We start from the raw sequence: 25,316 nt of genomic DNA on the forward strand, positions 1-25,316 counted from the left end.
GCGTACAGAGCAGGTGGTGATGGGTCACTCTCACCAAGCATTTCTGACTTACGGTTTTGTACCCAAAACAGATGGGTAAAAGCCTCCCCCGGCACCGCCTCCCCATTGGTAGGGCGCAGGTAACCGGTACTCATCTCTGGCAGGACCTAGTGCTCTCCAGACGGGCAAGAGCTCCCCTGGAGTGCCCTTCCCAGCAGCAGGCACAGCGGAGGCCTTGTAGCAAACCACCTCTCAGCTGTTTTCATTCTTTACCCTGCCCTGGTGTCTCTCACTGCCATCACTGAACTACTAACACCACCAAGATACCGGCCTTCCCTGTACAGCAAACGCTCCGAGGACAACCTGCTGTGTTACACAGCCAGCCAGTGGCTGAAAGGGGACGCAGCCCAGGACAGAGGCAGATTTGGAAATTTCAGATCAAAACGAATTCTTTCTCTACCTCCAAACTTCACTCTGCCTCCTCAGAGACGTCCTCAACATGAACAAGACATCCGATGTATGGCGCTAGTGATGCAAAGAAGGTTTTGACAAAGACATACCAAATACTTTGGGGAAAAAAACGCAAGGATGCAAGTCCATGGAGTTGCAAAGATTTCCATAGGGAAGGCTTAACATTACTGCAAAGCCCCGTGAGCTGTAACCCTATGTGCAAAGGCAAGCTGGGGTCCTCCCGAAGACGATGGCTCAGCAGGGCGACGCACGTCGGAAATGCTGGCAGAAGCGTTCCGTGAAGGCGCCATGACATGCCCTGTACCACGAGAAGGGGTGACAGTTCCCACCTCCCCGCACGCTCTTGCTCTGCACAGCCAAAGGCCGTCAGGTAGCCTGCGTAAAATGGCCAAGCCCGGGGGCCAGGCTTCAGCCACAGATCCACAGCAAGGCAACAGCTATTGCCCACGTGAACGCAAGGACGGCGTTCGAGGACTCCCTCGGCACGGCCTGGACATGTTCCCAACAGCAGCTTTTTACCTGCAGCAAACTCAAAGGCAAAGCCGTTATTGCTCCGAATGAAGGATATACACCTTTACTCTGCAGGAAGGCTGCAGGACTCAGGCAGGCACCGTGGTCTAATTAGCTGCAGAAAGAGCATCTGTTGGTAGAAGGGAACCATGAAGAAGCTTCATGCAGAAACATAATTATTTCAAATAATGATATGATAAAGCAGGGAAAGCAACAGCAACCCAAAGCAGATGCTGTTTCTCTCAGTAAAGCTGCGCACTGGCAGGGTAGTGGATCCTGCTTCTGACCTCACCCATCTTCTCATGACCATGATCTTCTCAATGCTCTACAGCACCTTGCTGTAGCCCAGCTCACGCAAAGGAAAAAAGGGCGGCATTCTACCTAGGCAGAAGGTGACGTGCTAAAGATGGTAACCCCCCCTCCAATTCCTTCCACCTTCTGAAATTACAAGGTGGCACATTTTGCAAACAGGCAGAAGTACTTTTACCACACAGCATGTTATAAAATGGTGGATTTCATTCCCCAAGGTGCCAGCAACAAAGCAGGAAAGGGCCAAAAGGAGATCCTCCACAGATTGTCTGTCGGTGATATTAAGTATGGTAATCTAAATGCAAACTCCAGTCACTGCAAACCCTGTCTTGAGCAGTCCGCAAGGGTATGCATGGGCAGAAGAACTGATCTTTACGTGCTCTGTTGCTTACACTCCTCCCTAAGCATCCCCGACCAGCCACTTCCAGAGCAGGACGCTGGGCTAGGTGGCCATTATGTCAACTCCATAACTTGAGCGGTTTTCTGAACAATCAGGAGAGGAGAAAGGGACATCTGGAAATCTGCAGTGAGAAGTGATGGAAGCAGAGCTGTGACCTCCTGGTTGCTCAAGCATTCATGCTTTTGCTCCCTTCCTCCTTTCAGCAGAGAAAAGCACCAGCTCCAAAGTAACGAGCTTACACCTAGAGGAGGGTTTGCACTTCACCTTGGCTTTATCACCCAGTTTAAGTCCGACAGAGGCATAAAGTCTTAGAAATGACACACTAACAAGCACCTGGGACAGATGATGGCCCACTACGCCAACCCAGAAAACAGCTCAGCAATTTGGTTTGTTCAATGTGCCTTCATTAAGAGCAACATATTTTTGTTAGATTAGCAGTTCTCGTTCCGAAGTCAAGTAATCAGTCTAACAGTTGAAAAGAGCACACAATACAGTCGGATAACCTTTGTGGCAAAAACGGTGTTGCAAGTCATTTAAAGACAAATTGCTTCCATTTACTCAAATGCTTTATTACTGTTCTGGATGTTAATTGGATCATAAAGCACTTAAAGACAGTCTGCCAATTAGGTTGCAGGAATGGCTTTTGGTTATAAACTGAAAAGCAAGTGTGAAGATGATGTTCTGGCATTCCAAGTGCTTTTCAGTAATTCCAGATTTGAATCGCTCAATAATAACTAAAAGAACGGCTTTCTTCTAATGGTCAGTTCTGCACGTTCAGCCTTGAGTTGGAAAAAATCAAGCTGCTTTTTTCCTGGCTTTCACATCGTTATCATTAATAAAGCTCCAGCAATTGGAATTTAATTAGCAATTCCATAGATGATTAAATGGAAAAACAACCCAGCTCCCTCTCACAGCTTTGCGGCCTGTGAAGCAATAACTGAGCAAAAGGTAGCTACATCTCCATTTTGCTACTAATGCAAGCAAGGGACCTACCTAGGCACCGTATCCGAGAAGGAAAACATTCTTTTTTACATAAGCAGTCTTTTGACCAAAGACTCAGGTTAATACTGTTAATTGCAGGCCTGTGCATTGGTAAATGTTATAGCGAGTCCTAACAAACTAGCGGGAGCTACTGGAGCAGTACAGACGGCACCTTTAAAATTCATCTTGTAACGAAGTAACATCAGCAATACCCTTGAAAGCGTGGTAAACCACGTCGCAAACAGGGGTGTAGCCATGGGAACGCCGCATGGCACCAGATGAGAGGCCTGTGCACCGCAGCATGCCGAGAAACCTGGAGCGGTCACCCACCATCGGCTCGCGGCCTCTGCCGCTCGCCCGGGACCACGGGGGCCAAGGGAGCGGGACCTGCCGTGGCCGGCCTGCGGGCCCCCGGGGCCCACGCAGGCGGGAAGGCTGGGGAGGCCAGGCGGAGCGGGGGCTGCCGGCACCTCCCAAGAGACACGCCAAGCCCTCACTGCGCAGGGGGCAGAAGGTTTTGGGCTTTTATGAGGACTGGCAATACCTGTGACTTTTTATAACAGATCGGGATTCACCTGCCAGGAGTTGGAACTATTTTCTTCCGAAGCAGAGCAGTGCTGCCAGCGTGCCATTCGCCCTCCCACCCCCAATGCGTGCGCTGTGCTGGCTACGCACAAAGCGGCCAAAAACACGTTTAGGTGTGCAACAGAAAGAAACTAGTTGGACAGGTACCTGCACAAAGACAGGAGCTAAAAAAACCCCAAACCAACACAAAACACTAGATGCAAGAATGAAGATGCAAGAGAATGAAGCTAAAATAGCTAGAAAGGAGGCATCTTTCCTCAGCAAAATATCATTATGGGAAAACCGAATGTTTCATCACAGTTTTGTTTAAGAAATGTTCCTGGCCCATTCACCAGACCATCAGACGTTGCAAAAGAAACACGGGGAGGTATGTTTTTAGCAATATGCAAAATGGTTTGCTAACAGACACACATGCAGACGCTTCCCTCTCCCTCCTGCAGCTGCCTAGGAGGTTTCACCACGACAATTCATAACAGACACAGAGAATGAAAATCCAAACCCTTTATCAAGGGTCTCTAGGAGGTTCAAGGAGACCGAAGTGCACCTAAGGTAAAAGCATACAGGAAAAAAGCAGTATAAAAATAGAATAAGCTGGTCGCTACTGGCAGAGGTGAGGAATCCTAGCCATCCTTTCTGTGCGCAGCAGAAACATCTCATCCTCCCTCAGGTTCAGGTTCCCACCCCCACACTGCAATGAAACGCACCTTTTTATCTGAGAAAATCTAAGGTTTCCATCACTGCATTCTCTACCACATCGTCTGAACACAAACACTGTTAGTGGCTTACGCTTGAATGTATGCAATTATAAGATAATGTATGCAAATTTGAAATCTGCTGCATTTTTATTAGACGCATCAGGTGCAGATGAGTACAGATAAGAGGAGAGCTTTGCAAAACACAGGAGCTCCTTTCTAAGAAGAAATAAAGGGTGTTGCTGGAACACCACTCCAACAACAGCTGCCCTATTTAGCTAGTATAAAAGCTCATACAGTTTGGTATTTTGCTTAAAAGAGTCCTCAGCTTTTGCACAGAAAATAGGGGCAGATTTTGCCAGACTTATTTTGATTGCACCAGGACAAAACCAACCACCCTATCAATGAACCTAAACTCAAACAATTAAAGATTTCTGCCTATTTGATCCTCTCTCGTCCTGCAGACGTTGTACGTATTGTGCCTGCAAACTGCAGAAGGGCAGGATCTTCACGCGATCTCAGCACCTCCAGGGACATTTTCTGCGTGGGCATTAGGTACCACGCTGGTTGCCAAGACCAGGCCCGTACCCTTGCGGCAGCACTGCAGCACCCAGCACCGACAGCGTTTCTACCACAGAGGTGTGAATTCCAGCCTTCAGATGCAGGCAACTCGGTTTTAGTTCTCAGTTAACGAGATGTATGTTTGCAGAAAACAAAGCGCACGAGCGGGCAGCTCAACACAATGCTTTTTTAAGGGTGCAGTTCAATGTCGTATTGGCAACTTGTAAAATTGCTAGTAAATATTAGGATTATTAGAATTTGGAAGTAATTGGAACTAGACGACTATTAGCAAGGTATGGATTAGCTTTGTAAAGGAGGCTAAATAATAAAGGAGCAGACCACAGCAGGCATAAAAAGTTGTGCTCTTTTGCATTAGCCGAGGACCTGATAGCAAGCCTTCAGGTGTTTAGACAGGCAGCAGTGCAGAATGGGAGCCCACACCTTTTGAGAGCGGGGCGTACAGCATCTACCGCAGCCCACGGCACAACCCCAGCAAGCACAAAGCAGCGGCAGACCTGCTGCTGCTCACTCCCGCGTGAGCGCTGGCAAGGGTATTGCGGTACATGCTCCCCTCACCAGATTTAGAGGAAGATGTTGTATCCATGCTTGACAGGCAAAAGTTATTTTAGTCATAATACAGTGAGTTAGAATAAATTCTTGTCCTTTTATTCTCAATCAGTGTGCAATTCACGAAAATTGGAACCCTGTTCAGCCTTGGCTTTAGCTGACTTACAACACGATCCGCTTTACCGCTCCATTCAGAGGATCTGCTGGCGCAATCCAAATTTGCCTCTGTTCTGCACAGTCAAGCTACTCCAGGCAGTTCACACGCTGCGCCGAGGACAGCCGCGCAGAGAAGATGCTGCCGTACCGTTCTTCTGGATGGCAGCAGGGAGTGTTACCCTCTCAGACCCCTTTTCCCTGCCTCTCCTTTCCCACTCCTATTTAATGTTTCCACCTTTCCAAAAGGATTCTTTTTAAAAAAAGAAAACCCAACACTGTACTCCATCAATAGTTCTCAAAACTGCAACATATACTTATTTTTAAAAAAAGTCCATATGTTTTTAGCCAGTGTACCTACTCTAGGGATAAGAAAACCCTTGGGAAATCTGCCATAGCTTTCATAGAAGAAGGAAGAACTGAGGATGTTCGGCCTAGGCAATGAATTATCAGCAAAGAAAACTGTCAGAAATTTAAAAACTCAGTTAATTTTCTCATGCTGTCCCCTCAATTCCTTCATGGCCAGAAGTAAGTCATGTCAGTGCTAGGCACTGCAATCCCAAAGCATCCAAGTATCTAGTGGGGAGCGGCCCAGCCTGTATCTGGATACAGCTTTCCAGGATAATTACTCTGCCCAATGGCCCCTGCTTGGCTGCTGCTTTCCAAAGAGCTCATCAGAAGCGGGCTGCACGTCCCATCATGGGGTAGAAGATACAGCTACAGAAAGGCATGACTTGAAAAAATTACACGAGCGGGCTGGATTAGAAACCAGGATTTAGATACGCAACTCCAACATTTAGGGACCGTTGGTATTCACAATATCAACATTACTTCAGCTGTCATTAGAAGACCCAGAGACAACTATACTTCTGCAGCTGGAAAAACACACAGACATGTAGCTGTGCCAAGCAGCTGGGTGCGAGCTCTTGTCTGAGCCCAGATGACAGATCGTTTGCTCCTGTGCCCAGCTCGAGGTGCTCAGAGAGTGCCAGCTCGCAACAGGAAAGCAAATGCATCATTAGCAACCACCACAACAGGAACAGAGATCTCGAGGGAACATCATTATGCCACTGCACAAATGCACGCGGTGCTGTATCCGAGGCAGCGCCTGTCGTGCTGGTCTTCCCGTCTTGGGAGGGACGCAGTGCAGCTGCAAATGGCTCAGAGAGCAGCAACAGGATCAGCCAAGAGGATGGACAAGCCGTCGAGCATCAGACACTGGAATACAGACCACTTTTCAACCTGAAAAAGGCAGAGTGGAGCAGAGGTTTCTGAAACTGAGCGGCAAGGAGAGGGAGAAAAGGGACCACCTGCTGGCTAGCTCTCCCGGTGCATGAATGAGGGGCCAGCAGGCCACAGGACCACAGCAGCCCTTCCCACAGCGCACGCAGCAGCTCAGCTTGTCGTCACAGGGTGCTGCAAACCTCCATTTTCCGTGGCTTCACAAAGCAAACTGACAAGCCAATGGAAGAGAAGTCGTCCATCAAAGACTGCTAACGTAAAGGCTGTTCCTGTGGCTCAGGAAGTCCCCGTACGGCAAACGGCTGCAGCCGGGCAAAGAGCATCAGCAAGTGTCCCCGCAGGCTTGCTCAACAGGTTTCTTTGACTTCTACTATTGTCGTCTATGAGGAAAAGATACTAGTGTAGTAGACCTTGTGACATGACCTGAGACAACATATTTTGAATCAATACCAATAGCTTTTTACACAGGGAAATAAAAATATACTTTAAAACAATTAGTTAGCTTTCCCCCCCCCCATTCTCAAATTCATTAACTTAATCTCAAGCTCGAGATTTTTGACTGCTTCAGGGTTAGCAATAATATTACATTCACCACCTGCCTGCACGCTGTCTAGCCCAGATCCCTGACCTCCGACAGCATCCCCTGAATGGTATCGACTCTGGCGGTGCTGCAGGCCGTACCAAATACTCAGGAGGGTAACTGCTACGTCCCCGACGTCTGTCCCTCACACAGACCAGTGACTGCCGGGCTGAGCTGCAGACACGGGGAGGCGAGGGGGCTCAGGAACTGCTGGATACGTTCAGCTTCACAGCTACTGCTGCTTGGAGACTGGCGCGGATGCGGACGGCCCCACGCCCCGCAGCACGCCAGTCCCTGCAGCCAGACCCCATGGGAACAGCTTTAAATCACACGGTACGGGAGAGCAAGGGACTGAAAATCTTTAGCTGTCTTTAAAAGCAATAAGGATTGGTCAGCTTCTCTCCAAGGGGAGGGCAGAATACCATTGTTTTTATATATGTAAATGTTTTACATTCTGCCAAGTAAAAATGGTGTTTGCATTACAGTGGCATGATCTAAAATTCAAGAGAGCCAAACTATGCTGGTATATCAATAATAAATCATTTTGCTAATGTTTTATTCGTGTCACCACTTAACTGCTGAAAACAAGCAGCTGAAACAGCGTGGGGGTACAGCACACCATTATAAAGCATGCAGCATCCCCCCACAGCCAACAGCACCGTCCCATACCTTGCGACGGCTTTACGAGGGCCGGCTCTTACCAAGCGATGGATGTTCAGATAGCATTCTCTGTACCTTTGCAGTAATGAATTCCTAATTACCCAAAATTAAACATTTATGGTGGATGTTCAGGCACGACGAGCTTATGCACACTTCCACTTCCTTGGGTTACTGCACGCTGATTTGCTCGTGCAGAGGAGCAGCGGGCTTACGCCCAGCACAAAGGATGCTGACGGCAAACACGCTGAACAAAAGCGTTTTTATTTTTTTCCAGGCTGGCTCTTCAGCAGTCGTCAACAACGCACCCAGAGCATTGCTGTCACGACAGGGAGCCTTGCTACAAGTCAACGTCAATGAGTCCATTGCAGACAAGCTCTGACTGACAGCCAAAATCTTCCCTGCAGCACATCTGTGTGGGTGCCAGGTCACCTTTTAAAGGGAGAGAGTATGCAGGCAGAGGCATGGGGCCACCCGAGGTCTCCTGGAGGAGGGGAAGCAGGGCAAAGCGGTGCTGCTTCCCGTGGCCGCATGAGGGGATTCCTGCGGTGAAGACTGCAGGAGCGGGAGGGAGCTCCCCGGACTCCGGCCGTGGCGCGTGGCCCCGGGGATCGTAGCAGTGGTCCTGTCTCCGAGGCCAGTCCTTGACACCGGTGTTGTGTGCCCACCCCGACGCCCCCTTTATTACCAGCGGCCTTTGGAAACTAGGCTTTGTGGAACGAGGGAAGAGCTGCCAGAGCAGATGTAACCAGAGCAGCCCTAGACAGAGGTGCGAATGCATGAGCAGAGGGCTTTGGCCTGCATATAATCAGCAAACATTTTCACCTCAACTTTCTGGGAGCTCTGCGGGAAGGTGCAGCCCTTGCAGATGAGGGGGCATGCTACACTGATAGCAGTGCTCAGGAGCTGCAGAAAGACCCTGAGTCCCACCTGAGGAATTCAAACCAGATGCCAACCACACAGAAATGTCCCGTTACAAATCACTCATCCCATGAACTTCTCCTCTGAAAGCACTTTGGTTGATTTGCTATGCTGTCGTATCAGAAAGCAGCCCTTTAGCTAAATATGGCAAGAGGGGAGCACTGTGGGATCCTGCCAGGATATAAATCCCATCGTAACTTCACCCTCTTAGTCACTTAGGGCCATTTATTGAGTCTGGGGGCTTTTTTTAGATATTAAGACTAGATACAGCTGTGTCAAAAGCTCTTACTGGAAGACGTCAATCCTGGCTGCAGCGTGCTACTGAGGCCAGACAGCGACACCGCCGAAGGATGCTGAACCGCCCGGCCGGGAGATGGGGCAGCGAGTGGGATTACTGGTGTCGGCATTGGGGGTGAAGTAGCACTGCCGACTCTTGCTGGTAGCTCAGAAACACCCCCAGGCCATGAGATGTCGTGTGTCCCCCTTTGGAGGGGGTTCACAGCGGAGGGGCACGGGGCCCCACCGTGCTCCCTTTTGGAAACTGCAGCTGGGCCAGCGAACGGCTCCACTGGCGGCTGCGGGAGCGTGCGGTCAGGGCGCCAGGGAGAGGAAGCAGTGATACAGAGCTGAGACAGCCGCGCGCATCTGAGAGACCCTGAAACCGCACGCAGCTGCTCTGGGGCGCCCTGCGGCTCCCTGCTCTCCCTCTCCACGTTAGCACGTATGATGCGCGCAGAACGGGCAGCGTGCCGGGCTGTTTTCTGAAACAAAAATATAGCAGCTGCGTGCCTTCCACTGAGCCGATGGCTTTCTCTCCCCGCAGCCCTGCACACCTGCGGAGCCCGGCTGGCCCAGCGCCTGTGCAGCGCTGGCGCAGGAAGGCAGCCGAGCAAGAACCAAGCGTGAGCAGAGGTTTCCATCCACCCCGCCAGCCCGCCGCAGCGCTGCGAGGAAGTAACGCGCCCCCGCCTGCTCAAACACGCTGAACTTCACCTCTCCTCTGCACCTGAACTGGCCTCGAACAGGATCCAGCATGGAGCACTTCCCAGGTCGTGCCTATTGTCACAAAAAGTTTCATACCGCAGATCCAAAAACCAGACATGAGGGAACAACTCTGGTGTCTTCCATGACACCACTGCAAGCCTTTGGTCACTTCACCGGCTTAAAACACACAGCTTCCTAATGGAAAACAGACCTGCCTCTGGGCCAGACACACACCACAGATCAGGAGCCTTGCCATCAAAGTCAGGCATCTTTTTTTGGTTTCCCCTTCCCTGGAGAGACACCCCCCCCAACCCCTCTGCAAGCCGAGCAAGCTCCCAGGATCCCGGTATCCTCAGCCCTGCTGGTCATTGCTTTTTTGTGCTCTCCATAACAACCCACACCTCTCCAATGACCAAACCAGTCTATAATTGCTCTCCCTAAACCTGCATAATTAAGTGTTCATTTAAGGATTTATGTACTTTAATCAACAGGAACACAAGAGGACTCTGCCCGACCAGCCTCCCAACCCGCTCCCTTCTCGCCCCCTGCCCGCAGGGGTCTGTTTATGCTCCACCAAGAGCGGATCCTCCGGAGGCCGCAGCTCATCGGCTGGACGAGGTGCAAAGCCTGGCCCTGTGGAAATGGCCACGCAAAGCCACACGGAGATGCCTGTGGGCTCGGGGGCTTTGGGTGACAGCACTGGCAGGTTAAATGAAGTTAGGGTTATCACCTTACACCATGCCAGATGGTTTTTCTCCCTCACTGATCTTTAGCTTCCCTTACCAATGGGACAGTGCAACAGCCCCGTCAAAACGCACACTTCAATTACAGATAGCTGTTATCTTATCAGCTCCTCTGTTAGAGATCACGGCAAGAGGCAAAGTGGTAGGAAGATCACAACTGAAGCTGGCGAGCCTTGCCAAGCACCTGTTTACAGGTGCCTCTTGGCAGGATGAGCCAAACACAACAGACATGGTATGACCGACCTTGGGGCCGCTCCTGTTCAATATCTTTATCGATGATCTGGATGAGGGGATTGAGTGCACCCTCAGTCAGTTTGCAGATGACACCAAATTGGGCGGGAGTGTCGATCTCCTGGAGGGCAGGAAGGCTCTGCAGAGGGACCTGGCCAGGCTGGGTCGTTGGGCCAGGGCCAACTGGGTGAGGTTCAACAAGGCTCAGTGCCGGGTCCTGCACTTGGGTCACAACAACCCCATGCAACGCTACAGGCTGGGGGAGGAGCGGCTGGAGAGCTGCCTGGTGGAAAAGGACCTGGGGTTGCTGGTCGACAGCTGCCTGAACATGAGCCAGCAGTGTGCCCAGGTGGCCAAGAGGGCCAATGGCATCCTGGCTTGTAACAGGAATAGTGTGGCCAGCAGGACCAGGAAGGTGATGGCGCCCCTGTACTCGGCACTGGTGAGGCCGCCCCTCGAATGCTGTGTTCAGTGTTGGGCCCCTCACTACAAGAAGGACATCGAGGTGCTGGAGCGTGGCCAGAGAAGGGCAACGAAGTTGGTGAAGGGTCCAGAGAACAAGTCTTACAAGGAGCGGCTGAGGGAGCTGGGGTTGTTTAGCCTGGAGCAGAGGAGGCTGAGGGGAGACCTTATTGCTCTCTACAACTGCCTGAAAGGAGGCTGTAGCGAGGTGGGGGTCGGTCTCTTCTCCCCAGTAACGAGTGATAGGACGAGAGGAAATGGCCTCAAGCTGTGCCAGGGCAGGTTTAGGCTGGATATTAGGAAAAACTTCTTCACCAAAAGGGTGGTCAGGCCCTGGCACAGGCTGCCCAGGGAAGGGGTTGAGTCTCCATCCCTGGAGGTATTTAAAGGACGGATAGACGTGGTGCTCGAGGACATGGTTTAGTGGTGGACTTGGCAGTGATAGGTTAACGGTGGGACTCGATGGTCTTAAGGGTCTTTTCCAACCTTAGCGATTCTATGATTCTATGAATAAAACAGGAGAGGTCTGCATTTTTTTCCAGTATGGTAAGTTACATATTGGCTGGAGGAAAGAAAGGAGGGAGAAGACGGAGGAATGGGAATATGAGATGATGAACCGTGTGCACCATGAGGAATTCAGAACTGGCAGCTCATTTGCATGGGAAGTGAGAACAAACATCGCTCCTTCCTACTCTGGAGGAAACACTCATGAGAAATCACCGATTGAAAACACCAGGCATAGCAAGCTTCACCATCTACCCACCTATGCAAACAGCCTTCACTAAATCTCCTGGGAAGCCCCATTTCTGCCTTGTAGCACCAATTCTAGGAAGGGAAGCTCTGGCCAGACTGTAGTGATTTTTTATCTATGCGTGAAACACACACACGTACAAAACATGTATGGCTTTGTCAGTGTACCTAACGGCTTAGCTGCTTCTAATTCCATGCACATCTGATTTTCACATGTTCAACATTTAAGACGTTCAGAGTTGTACAGAAATTGCAAAGCGCGTTTCCTTTGAGATGAGGCACACGTGAAGCGCTCAACCCTGGGCACCCCTTGTTCTGCCGTCCCCCTTTCTCCAGACTGTCTTGGTTGTGTGTTGTACCGCAGTGTGCCTCCAGGCTCGAATCCTGCTCCATCATGTGGCTGTTCCATTATGCCAAGCGTACGCACACAAACCAAGTGTCAGATCCAGAAGAGGTTTCCCTGAAACAGATGCTTTCCCCAGATGCAGAAAGTAAAGCCTTGAAGGAACAAATCTCCACATATAAGCAGAGCCCTTGTGAAGTCAAAAAGCTTCTGTCTTGGCCTCAATGCAAATGAATAGCTTGCAAGGTCAGAGGCTCACCTGAGATCTGAGGACAAGAAGCAAATATATCTAAACACAAATGGGGAAGAAATCAGAAATAATAAATAATATGCAACAGCATATGGTTCAGAGAGAGTTTACGTCAAATCAACAGCAAGTGACCTTTAAAGAGGAGGTTATATTTTCTGTTGTTCAGTAGAAGACTTACTTCTGTCACAGCAAGATTCCGGCAACTGTTTTCCAGGACCTCTTAGCTTTTGTGGTTCTGTGTTTCATTTGAACACGCTGTAGTTTTTGTTCTGCTTTCTTTGTGTCCCCCCCGCCCCCCATCACTAGCAGCAATTACTGCTTCTAGAAGGAAATGCGCGGAGGCATTAGCAGAATTGCCCACAGTTACCACTTTTACAGACCTAAGGACAGCTGGCCTCGGATCAAGACATTTCCCTTGACAAATGCAATACTTTTGCAAAGTTATCCATTATCAGCCACACTCTCTGGTCAGAAATAACTGGCACAAGGAAGGTTCTTAGCAAAACCACAGCAAGAAAAGAACAAATCTCTGGCTAGCTCCTGTCCTCACATGAACTGCCAGAAATTCCTAGTAACTTACTGGCTTAATTACAGCTATGCTGGACTTCTTTTGATTGGGAACAGAATGCAGTCCCTCTTTCATTAGCTTTATTTGGGGGAACAAATATTTACATTATGTTCACATTGATGGGTAGGCCAACCAAAAAAGGCAATTTTTTTGCAAGAAGCACTTTTATAAAGCCACCTGGAAAGGAACAGATGCTGCTGTCACATCTCTTCTTATCTTGGGGAGAAAAGGGAGGGACTTTTTCAGCTCTCAAGATCCCAAGCGCTGGATGCAGGGATGTCACGAGTTTAAAGGAGGGGAGCAAATTCCCCCCGGTATGCTTCAGCCATATCCCCATTAGAGGGGTGGCTGGGAACCTGAATTAGTGCCAACCACAAAACCTCCTGCAAGCAAACAAACTTTCGGGACTTTGCCCAAAACACGTCAAAGTTGTAGCTTAAACACGCGGTCCAGGAACGTTTCCCGCTGGAGATGCTCCTTCCAGCCCGGACACTGCCTTTGCCAGGCACAGGACGCTGGTCATGTCGTGGCCGTATCGAGCTCAGGCTACCTGCAGATGTATCTGTTCATGTCATCAGACACCAGGGCTTTCCCCTCCCTTTATTCACTTACTTTGAAAAATCAATCCGCCTGCACACGACGGTGCTTGCAGGGCAGACGGGATACGCGTCAGCCAGCACCAGTGTACCCACCACTGCGCCCAGTACCACGAAGCCCGTTCTGCCCGAGCACAGATCTGCACACAAGTTTTTGGACACGCGGCAAGCAGCAGCTTGGGCACACAGCTGGAACACGAGACAGATGGAGCCAACTTTTTGCCAAACAAGCAGAGAACGTACCACACCCCCCCCCCCCCCCCGGGCGGCTGCGGCTTCCCCCTCCTGCGGGATGAGCACATGCCCACCCGATGTGCTAGGCGCAAAACCGGCTCCTGGTGACTTCCAAATGCCCAGCGCTAGCTGGAGACTCCTGGGACTCGGACGCACAGAAAACGGGCAGTACAGCAAAAGAGATCACCTCTGAAATCTGCCAGGGGACCCGTGGGCCCTTTTAAGGAGTTGCCCACACCCTGGCAGCAAGAGGAAAGACACGCACCTCTGTTCAACTCTTCTTAGCTTAAAGCCAGCCGCTCGCTGCCTACAGCCCTCTCGCTCTCCCACAGCCGCGGAGCAGGATCCCTACAGAAAGACCCAGACCACTGCTGCCACTTAGCAGAGGTGGGCTCCGCACCCTGACACCAGGTCGAGGGCCAGACAGGACCGACGGCCGACAGCGGAGCCCTTATGGAGGGGAGGGCAGCAGCTCACAATGCCCGCTCTGATGTGCCTCGTGAAACAGCAAAAATAACTTTTTATTAGAACTAGCCTCAAACAGCCTATTCTTTCCACAGACAGCAATCACAGAGGAAGCAGAAGGGACGTAAGCTGGCATCAAAAGCAACACTCCTCATTTTGCTACTGATCCTGCCTTCAGGAGTCCCCAGTTATCATTTCCTTGCTCCACATCTCAAGCACGCAATTGCGACCGACAGACATCCCCACAACCCCAGGCAGGACGCTTCACCCGCCCCGGCCCCTCCACCTAAGAGGAACAACTTCAATTTCACATTTCGAGATGCACAGAAGACAAGGTGTCCTTCCTAATAACAACCACCCTGATTTTGCTTCTGGTATAAAGTAATTCTGTAATCCCTGACTGGTTTAGCTGAAGTAGTACAAATCCCAGTGCAGTCCCAAACTGATTTTTAAAATGCTAGCAGTTTAGTTACTTTTACAAAGGATCAATTCTCGGTAGCATTTTTAAAGACGTTTTGAAGGGTGCACACAGGGGCTTGCAGTGCTTCAAACAAAACGATTCCAGTTTGTGCACAACCGGTCTGCATAGGCACGAGCAACTCCAAAACACTCGGTGCTTCCAGTTTGTTGCGCTAGTGGGCATAATGAAGTTTAATAACAGGTTGCATGGTGGAAAAATGTCCAGTTTAAGCCAATTTATTTTACTGAGTGACACAGCCAAAACCTCACTCACTAGCTCTGTTCGGCTCCCGACAGAATCGTCCCTGTCTCCTGCGTAAAGCACCATGTCGTACCAGCGAAGGGTCTCGCCCCCGCAGGGCTCCTTGTCTGGGCTTTGTTTCTGATCCCTCTTTCAAGAAGTCAGCAACTTCAGGAGCAGAAGCGACTAACTGAAGAGCTGTCTCGCTCGCCTGCTGAGCGCAAGACCATAGATATGGGCCGACCTCCTCCTAGATATGGTCTTGTAGCCCCATCCTCGTAGATGAGGGATGGCATTTTTAGGGAGGCGCCTCTGCCTCCCACCTTCTCACAGCCCGAGAATTCACCCCGAGATGGGTGCACCGCTTCAGAGCAGCAGCGTAACATTCAGAGGTGTTCAGACTTCAGTCTCTAAGCTCTTCAGCAAACAAGCAGCCCTGGTATTTGACATTTAACCTCCCAGGAATGAAGGCTTCAGGTTTGCCTATTTATTCTTGCACCCTCCACCAAAAGCTGACAGTCTCCTATTTAAGCAGGAAAGGCAGAAAGCAGAGAAGAAATGAGAACCCTCTCAACTCTTTCCTTGCTACTGGTTCAGATGACTTTAGAAGAAACCCCAAGTGCTCGGGTCTCAGCCTTGTCCTTCCTCGTTGGCATCTGAGCAGCAGACGGGGTCAGCAGCAGCCTACAGCCAAAAATGGACAACTTTGAAATGTTTCTTTCCGTCTTATCACTTGTTTACTCTTCTTCCAAAGAGGCAGCTTCAACTTGGGTCAGTCAAAGCCAGTACTGCCAGGCAGAAAGCATGGCAACGCTATGGCAGGCAAGAGGAGGGAGAGTGTCTGTACCTGGCAGCGTGGCGCAGGGCCAGCACCCGAGGTCGGAGGAGCACGTAAGGGGACGGCGAGATCCCGCGAGGGGAGGATGCCAAGCGAAGCCTGGCCAAAGCGCTTCCCCGGGCCAAGGGGGACGGTTTGATTTCAGCTGGGAGCTGGGACAAAGCACGGTGCTCAGAGTCGCTGCAACCCCGGGGAGCTCTGGAGGGGCCAGCCCCGCCGCCCCGGGCCTGGGAGCGGGCGCTGCTCCGGGCTCCCCCGGCCCTGCCAGCCCCCGGGGAGCAGCGCTGAGCCGCGCAGAGCCCCAGGCTCTGCCACTCACACGCCGTCATTGCAGGGATTTGGTGCCCGCAAATGAATTTCAACGTTTAAACTGTCCAGGCTCATCTGCGTAGCAACTCTAATACTCTTTAAGCTCCCTCAAATTTCTAAATGCTTAAAGCTATTACAATCTCTTTGTTATTTTACATTAGGCATCCCATTAACTATTTTCTTACTTTGATGTAATCAGTGTTTTACATTATTTGGAGATTAATTCTGGGCAACGAGGCCGCGTGGCCTGTCTCTTCTACCAGCAGACAGCTGGTCCTTTCTCCCTAGAAAACAGGAGCCCGGTCTGCGCGGCAGGGCAGAGAGCCACCGTCCCGGGGAGCACACCAAGCACAGCCACCCCCCCCACCAGCCGGGCGCAGGGGGTCCCTGCAGCCAGGCACAGCGGGCAGCACTTGGCGTGAGAGCCCCCGGTGCAGCACCGTGCTGCAGACGAGCAAGGCGGCTCCCGGCACCGTCCGACTGGGACGCGCCGGCGCCCACGCCTGGGGTCCACTCTGCCAGCGTCTGAGCCCACTCCTCTGCAACACAAATGTTTGCAAAGTCGAGGTACGAGACCACCTCTTACGCAACAACCTTTCAAAGGTGCTTCTTTCTGTTTTGGTTGCTTTGTTGGAATACACAATATGCACAGGACGAATGATTATTTGTTTTTCCAAGTACAGGACCCCAAAGCCTGTTATGATTTTTCCTTTAAGCTTACATTCCTGACACACAAAGGATCTGCTCCCTTCCTCTCTCAGTCAAAACAGAAACAAAGCTATCCTTTCACTCTTCCATCCCAACACTATCATCAGCGAGATGCTTAAAGTGCTCAGGCACTTGTATTTTAAGTAAACATATTGAGCAAATCAGAGTAAGTTACATACTTCAGACATGCATCTTTTTGTTCTTTGCCTGTAAAACTGACACGAAAAATTTCCATTCCAAGACTGCAAAGTGAAAATGATATACGTAACTAATGCATCTATAAGAGGAAAATTAGAGTAATCCTTTACTTTGATAGATTAATGAATGCACATTAAAAGGAGATTCTTGGGGATGTAAACAAGTAACATTCACTCAAATGAAAAAGATGATTGCTGCAATCAGTCCTGCAACCCATGGCCAGTATGGGCAATACTGCTGAAACAAACCACCACTGAAATCAGCCAACAAAAACCTATCTGAAGAGGACCAGCTTCCCCCAAACACGTTCACTAACATATGGACAAGCATTCTCTTGTCATCCAGATAGCCATTTTCATGTGTGCACCCAAGAGAAAATCCTCATTTGCACATGTTGCATAAAAGTTTGTGGCCTTTGCCTTCAATGAAAAAGCACGCTGGGAGGGATTTTCAGGTGACAAAGCAGTGCCGCTCCCCCAGGTTCTTGCTGTGCTTTTACACCTGGGGGTAGTTTTTTACAGGTGCCTGCAGGAATAAGCACAGATCCTTTGCAAATCAGAGTAACATAGAAAACAGCGCTACAGCAGACTGACGTCACCTCGAGACAGAGCGAACTCTGCTATGCAAAACAGAAACCCTACCTATGGTAAGAAGAGAATTGTTTTTGCAGCTCTCCTAAGCTATATCCCTGCTTTCTCGGGATGATAGGTTGCCTTTTCCAAGGCATCACAACGTTGCTTGGCTTGAACTTGGTGTGTGATCAGCCACAACCCCAGCTCCCGCTGGGGGAGCGCCGCCGTCGGCTCTCTGCCTGGCTGGTTACCCCACAGCACAGGGCGCTTACTTGTGCCCTCTGAACATCATCACATCTTCTCCAGACCCTTGCTCAGTTCATCGGGATTTCTGAATACCAGTCCGCTTCTCCAAACATACCCCAGGACCTTCAATGCTTCACGTTGCCTGCACATCCGACAAGGTCCTCGGTGTTATCTGCTAAGGGTTTGGGGATTATTTAATCCAATTCTTCAGCTACTGCACCAAGAAGTTCATCATGTCCCGGCTCAATCGGGAGGCTGCTCAGCTAGCTAATTACCCTGTCACTAGCTCTCCCCTTACTGCAGGCTGAGATTTCGCCATTTTTCTTAGTGTTGTATGCATTAATCATGTGCTTGCCAATGATCGTTTCAGTGAAGACCGATACACATGCTGTCCGAAGAAGCTTGATAAATCACTTTTTAAAAACAGTCAGGGCTCCCATTTATGGAGATGAAGTAAATGCTCCCAGCTGAGCCCTTACATCGCTTCTACTTTGCTTCTGGTGAGCAGATGAATCCAGACTCATTTCAGGGCCAAGCACCGACATTTTGGTTTTGGCCCCCGACCGCACAACACAAAGCACTGCCTCTGCCCAGCCACGTGGACGTCGCATCCACAGTCCTCCTAGCACCTTCTGATCCGAGGCAGGGGCAGGCCATCACACCTCGGGGCTCGCCGCATGAACGCTATCTGTAGCTTGCTCACTGCGGCTGGTTACGGAGGGAAAACAGTCGGATGGTCTCCAGCAATTGCAAACCATACTCTGAGCCAGCTGAAAACGGGCGATACCCACAGAAAGAAGCGGATGGAGCAAGCTAGATGTTCCACTGACAGAAACCAGCATGGCCCTGTCCAAACTGAGGGCGCTCCAGCAATTAGCACTAACCAAGGCGCTCTAATTGACTTCAGGGGTCTGCTACAAACTGACTGCAGCAGAAAGCCTGTCACAACGCCGCTGAAATTGAGGGCTGAGATCAGTGAAACTGAAATGCCTCACTCTCCAGCACAGCCCAGAGCGCATGCTTTTTGCTCCCGGCATCTCAACTTCTGAATTTCACAGGAAGAAGCTCAAGAGATTTTTGTCTCTTTTTTAATTACCTCTATAGTGCCATTCTTCTGCCTTTCTCTCATTTTGTCCAGAAGAGCATCCTTGATAGAGGAGCTCAGTGCTGTTCAGGGGATTCAGCCAGAAAGCGAGAGATGCCAGTGTCCAGAGGCTTGGGAAATCCACGCACAAGTTTTGCTTTGAGCAGCCGGTAGCGCCGGCAGGACGGAGGGCCGCGGGCCGTCCTCCGGCGCGCAGCAGAGCTGGGTCGCGCTGGGCTGGGGGCTGCCCTTGCCGCTGGAGTGTCACTCATGGATTTCAGTTCTGTTCTTCCATTCTTGTTCTAACTGGTTTCTACACAAAAAAGATACTTAACGACTTCCGTGGTTTTACCACCGGTTAACTATATTTATTCCCTGATAAACTACACCGAGCTGGAGGAGCACCACAAACCCTGCAACCCTGCGAGCTGGCAGGAGAGGAGAGTCGTGTTGTAGTGAGCGTGCTCTGCCTGTGCGGGTGCCTATCGCGTTCCTGGCTGGCACCGAAATACAGACCGACAGACGAGTTTCGTTTGTGTGCCCGTATAAAGGTCTTGCAGAGGCTACACACACGTATTTATGTACAGACAGGTACTTATCTATATGCACACTGTGTACATACACCCCCCCCCAGGCATACACAAGCAATACTACATATACTTATTCGTCTGAAGTAGGGGAGCCTCATGACAAAGGGGAATCAGTGCATCTGGTTTTATACTACGATTATTGGGGAAAAGCGAACAAGCATCACGTGCAGATGAAGCAAAGTACATGGCAGGTTCCTCTGCAGTTACACGTTTTGCTTTATGGTGACAGGCAGGCTTAGAGCCTGAGCTGCAGCATAAAAATCACATCAATCAATGCCAGCGTAACATTCATATATCAGAAAGACTACACTGGCTTTAAATAGGTACCAGCAGTTGCAGAAGACAACGCGCTTCCAGAACTCCATCTCTAAGCGCCTTTTATCTCTCTCAGAAACTGAAAGGCCCTAAATATAGGACTACTGTTAAAAATTCATGAGCTTCAGCAGCTATTTATCAAAGTCATGGAAATAGGATATTTCCATGATGGTGAATGGCTTGACATTCATTACTAATAAGCAAATGCGCACTTTATTACCATTTTAGAACAGAACATTGCTACCGATACCCAAGGAACATTGCACTATCACTAGGAGTTAGCATTAGGCTTTGCTACAACACACACATTATTTCTGCCATCTGGACGCCTCACGCTTATTAGTTCACAGATGATGCTGATGCCAGCTTTGTGGAGCACGTCCACGCAAGGCTGCTAAGAAGGTCCTGGAGATGGGCTGGTGCTTCGGTGCTCCTCTCGACTAACCGTGACCCAGACCATAAGCGTTCCTCCAGTTTACTGAATGCTCTCCCCAGAGCAAAGCCACGCTGCAGAATGGCAGACTGGTGCAGAGTCCCACCTTCTCAGTGGCAGAAGCCACTGCAAATACGCAGCATCACCCTGCTAACTGCATGGTGACAAATCAGCAGGTAATGATTGCATCACAAGTGCTGCTACAGTCCCACAGCAGATGATGACGCTGACTGGGATGATGCCTTCATCATCAAAGGCAGCTCCTTTTACCTCCCACTTGCAGTCTCCTACTGCAACGACTTGAGACCTTAAAGGTTTAAACAGAAGACAGCCTTACTTTCATACAGAAGAGGTGAAAGAACCGTTCCTCTCTGTGATGGTTTAGATTTTTTACGTCGTTTATATACACAAACTTTTAAACACTCTCTGTGTGGGCACAGAAGAAGCATTTGCTGCTGTCTTCTGGAATGGCAGAAAAGAGAAGAAGAAAGGAAGGAGTAATCCCTTCACCTCCCTCACACGTCAAGAGAAAACTGGACACAAAAATTAGGTGGTTTGGTTTCAGTGGATCCCTGAGAATTTGTTCTTCCCAAAGGGGCTCTTGAGGTAACTTGACCAACAGCTGCCACCCTGCAAGCGTACGCATGCCTGTATCTGTCACTACGCCTTTTGGACAAAGTCGGGGAGCTTTGACGAAAATGATGCAGGATCACATTCCCTGGGGCCAGTCTGGCCTTACAGTTGTGGAAATCTGTGGAATTCCCAAAAACTTGTGCTTGCCTTATTGTAGCAAAAGAAGAAATCGTAAGGGGAAGAATGGTTTGGCACCAGCTGCTACTCCGAAGCCCCTGTCCTGAGAAGGTATTACTATATCAAGACTGTGAAGGACTTGGGCAATAACTGCATTATAGGATTGCTATTGATCTCCTGGCAGAAACGGCAGAAACGTGTGGGAAACAGCTGTAGCTCAGAAACTACGTTTGGTGCCTGCACACGGCTCAGTAAGGCCATGAAATCGCACAGTGGCTGAGGTTGGCAGGGACCTCAGCAGATGGTCTGGTCCAACCCCTGCTCAAGCTGGGTCACCCAGAGCAGGCTGCCCAGGGCTGGGGCCACTCAGGTTTTGGGGCTCTCCAAGGATGGAGACTCCACAACCTCCCTGAAAAATACCAACGGAAGTATTTTGCCAACGACGGACATTACGTCAGAAGAACAGTCTTCAGCCTTCTGAAGTCCACCCTAGCAAACTGGGGAAAGCCAAACATGATTTCCTGCTTGTTTCTAAGTTTGAAAAAGAAACAAAGATAAACTCCTGTCTTGTTCATAAATAACTAAGTCATTCCCTCAACACCATTTTCCCCTTTCTTTAATTTTCACATCCTTTGCAGCTCATACCTTAAATATTGCTCCGAAACAACATTGTAACTACATTCCTAAGCAGCTTCATTTTCTAGCAGCTACGGCTGTCATTTGAGAGACATTTAAAATGTTTTATCCTTTTCCCTTCTACGTATTTTTGAAGCATCCAAGGAAAAGCTTTTCAGGACTGATGACAGCAACGGCATACTCTTATTCATAGAAATATGTTATTTTTGGCATTATTCCCTCCAGGCACCTACTTCCTTCCAAACAAGATACAGCTACAGGGCAGAATCTCAGCTGGTATAAATGAGTCCCTTGGCACAGACTTAAGGAGGCTGGGCAGAAGAGTCCTGGCCCATTACATGTGTGCCCCCCTCCCGTGTAATTAATCTTTGACAAAATTGTATGACTCCAGCAATGAAACCCTAAGCAAGACTGTGAAATCAGAGTGAGGGATTTGCTCCATCAGCTCACCTGTCCTGCAAGCCCCACATCTGCCAAAAGGCTGCACATCTTAGCAGGGAAGGACACGATTTACAGCCGGCAAGAGAAGGAGGGAAAGAAAACTCTGCACAAGTGCCAAGCAGATGTTATAAGAGCAACTCAGGCTGCAAAGCCCCTTGTTCCAAGCGTTTGCATTGAGATGGCTGGTGCAGCATACAGCACAGACTGGGGTTGTCCACTGGTGCTTTTTTGTGTTCAAACACCAGGAAATTCAGGAAGGAAAGGGGAGAAGCTGAAAGAAATAATGGCGCAGTGAACACGCATCACTTACGAGCGCCACTAAACGGGTCAGTTGAGCTGGAAAGTTCTCTGAAGCAAAACACATGTAATTATGTGAGCTTGTAATAAGCTATATGCGCATCAACACACACTTAAACCCCATTCAGCAATGTGCTGGGGCACATGTCTAACCACCTTCAAGGACATAAATACCCTGGGACTACTCACAGGCTTAAGAACTAAGCATATAATGAAAGGTGCTTCTAAACCAAGGCTTTAGAGGATGCACAGGATATGGTTAATTCCTCTCCTAGGCTTGTACAAGGTTTAGCTTACAAACAGGCACCAACATTAACTCCTGGAAACGTGAAGGGAGGGCAATACTTTGTACAGACACTGGGCTGAGGATGGCAGCCAGTACAGATAGACCACTCATTACACTTCACCTAACATTCAACATCAGTCCTCCCCACTGCAAACTAAATTGGCTTTTTCTTGCGTTACCTGCACAGAGAATAAATGATGAGCACCTGAACCTTTATTTACAGGGAGACTTTTGCTGTGGTCCCTACCCACATGCTCTTTGCTCTCCCTCCCTTCTTTGTCCCTTTCTTTTTCCAGCCTGAACAAACCCACAATGTTAGGTGTTTATTACGGTTTTCTAACCTTCACCTCATTCTAGCGGTGCACTCGGGGCTGCCCCCAGCCTGCCTATCCCCCTGTGCAAGGGGATGCTCAAACTGCACAGCGTGTCCCAGCCGAGGCCTTGCGAGCCATCAGCACAGCCTCCGATGCCCTACCTCCTACGAGGAGAGCTCATCCACCAGCTGCCCTGGTCAGCTTGTGGTCCACCACAACCTGTGGATCTTACTCTGCTGTTTAACCAGGTACCATCCACTTTGTTTCCTATCCTGCATTTGTGCCTGCGGTGTTCCAGTACAATCCTTCACACGTGTTCATTTATTGGTAACTGCGTTTTTGTTTTTCATTATGTTCAAACAAGTTATCCAGTTCATCAAAGTCACTGAGTCCAAACCTTGCCCTCGGAGATTTTCCAGTTCTTTGAAGTTTGCTATGATCTGGAAATGTTGCAAGCACTGTCTGCATTCAAAAGCTTGGATGGTGAGAAATGCTGAACCCGACCAACCCAAGGCAGCCTGGCACAGGTATCCCCTTGAAACGCCTTCCAGTTCACAGGACACCACCGAGAACTGCTCTTCTGCTGCTGTTTCTCCATCAGTCAGGCACGCACTCCAGCATTTCCCTAAACCACCCGCGCGAGCGTCACCTGGGGGGGAACCCAGACACACAGCCTCTGCTTCTTCCCTCCTCATCTGTGCGAGGTAATCCTGCCCAAAAGGACATTAGACTGCTATGATGCGATGTGTGCTCGGTGAGTCCACGTTGGTTGTTTGTATTATCCTCTAAGAGCTTACAAATTGATTGTTTAATAATTTGGTCTAATATCTCCTCAGTGATCCGAGTTCGACTGTCTGGCTGCTTAACTCCCTTAACCCTCATCTTCCCCATCGTGTTTGCCCTCCTCCAGCCCCGAGATGGCCTGTCCTCCACAAATTCTCCACAATAACTGCAGACATGTTTAGAGATAACACTGACTAGTTCATCAAGTGTTTAAAAGTGAATTTCATCACATCTGATGGGTAGAATACATCCAACTTACCTAAATCATCTTTAACAACGATGCTACCAGTGAACTGCCAGTACTCCTCTTCTCCTAAAAGTGTCCTTCCAGTACATCCCATTGGAAGCCCTCCGTCCTAAGCTGGCATGCTAAGATGGTCTCCCACTTAACCGATCTCCTAGCAGTCTCCTCTGACATAACACCATCCCAAGCTCGAGGCCAAAGATCTCCTTGGCCCTCTCAACGGCACACCTCCATGGCAGGGTGCTGCTGAAGAGGACTGGCTAAGGGCAGAGCCCTCTGGGTGGCTCACTAATTGAGAAGAAGGTGGCAACCTCAGTCAGACATCAGGGCACTTGGGAGTCACAGTCCTGGGGCACGGAAGCATCCAGCTCCCCACCCAGGACCTGCGACCCCGGACCCTCCACCAGCCCCTTGGCCGGACTGGCCAGAGAGGTGGTCAGAGTCACTGAACATGGGTCATTTCGAAGCGGTCCCTGGGGCACAGCTTCGGATTGCCACGTAAGCGAGCTCCCACAGGTGGTTCTCCAGTGGCTCCCAGCGTAGCCCAGGCTACAGCCTGACCGAAGGGGCTTTGCTCAGTTTGGTGACACTAGAGGGACTGGGCACCAGGCTCCAAGCCCACAGCGGAGCTCCAGCCAGGTGCTGCTGTGCACATCCAGGCAGGGGTTTTCCTGGCTGAACGTCAGTCGGAGCCCAAGAAATCCTGGGAGACGAACGTGTGCTGTCACGGCGTTCTCTACACCGCGAGGCCTTCAGGCCTTTAACGCCCAAGAGGGACAACGGTGCACACACGATTTGCTTCCTCCTTCTTTAGAAAAAATAAAAAAGGAAAGGAAAAAAGAGGAAACCACAGTGGCAGCTGTAATTACATGTAAATCCCCACATGGGCAGGACTCTATTTTACATGTGGCTAGAGAAAGGACCATCTGTTTTATGAAGATACTAGGCTCTTTTTTCTTTTTTTTTTTTAATCCCAATTATATTCTTTTCCTCCCCCTCCTCCCTAAATGGAAGCATTGCTGTGGTAATATCAAGAGTCTTAAAATAAGATTATGTTTTTAAATGAAGAGTCTTTAAAGTGGGATTATACCTTACAACAGCCAACTAGGCTTGCAATCAATTTCAGAGGATATGCTTACAACTTCATTACTCTGGAAGAGGCTACGTTTATGGAGCAACAAATGAGAAGCGTTCAGTTGACGGCAGACGAGTTCAAAGGAAGCCTTCTCCTCCGGCTTGTCCTTCCCCGAGCGCGCCCAGGAAGGCACTCTGTCCACGTTTTGGACAGAGCCTGCCTGCTGTTCGGCAGGACTGGAGCTGGTGAAGGGATGCGTGAAT

General features: G+C 49.9%; 1 protein-coding gene across 11 annotated transcripts in view; it reads right to left on the minus strand.

Annotated features, from left to right (window-relative positions):
- The window catches only part of SLC24A3 (solute carrier family 24 member 3), a 197,734-nt gene that overhangs the window by 94,768 nt on the left and 77,650 nt on the right, over window positions 1-25,316 (minus strand). The window lies entirely within an intron of this gene.

The sequence above is a fragment of the Nipponia nippon genome, unplaced genomic scaffold (assembly GCF_047370975.1).
Source record: "Nipponia nippon isolate SJK-2023a ecotype South Korea unplaced genomic scaffold, ASM4737097v1 scaffold_4, whole genome shotgun sequence".
NCBI classification, from domain to species: domain Eukaryota; kingdom Metazoa; phylum Chordata; class Aves; order Pelecaniformes; family Threskiornithidae; genus Nipponia; species Nipponia nippon.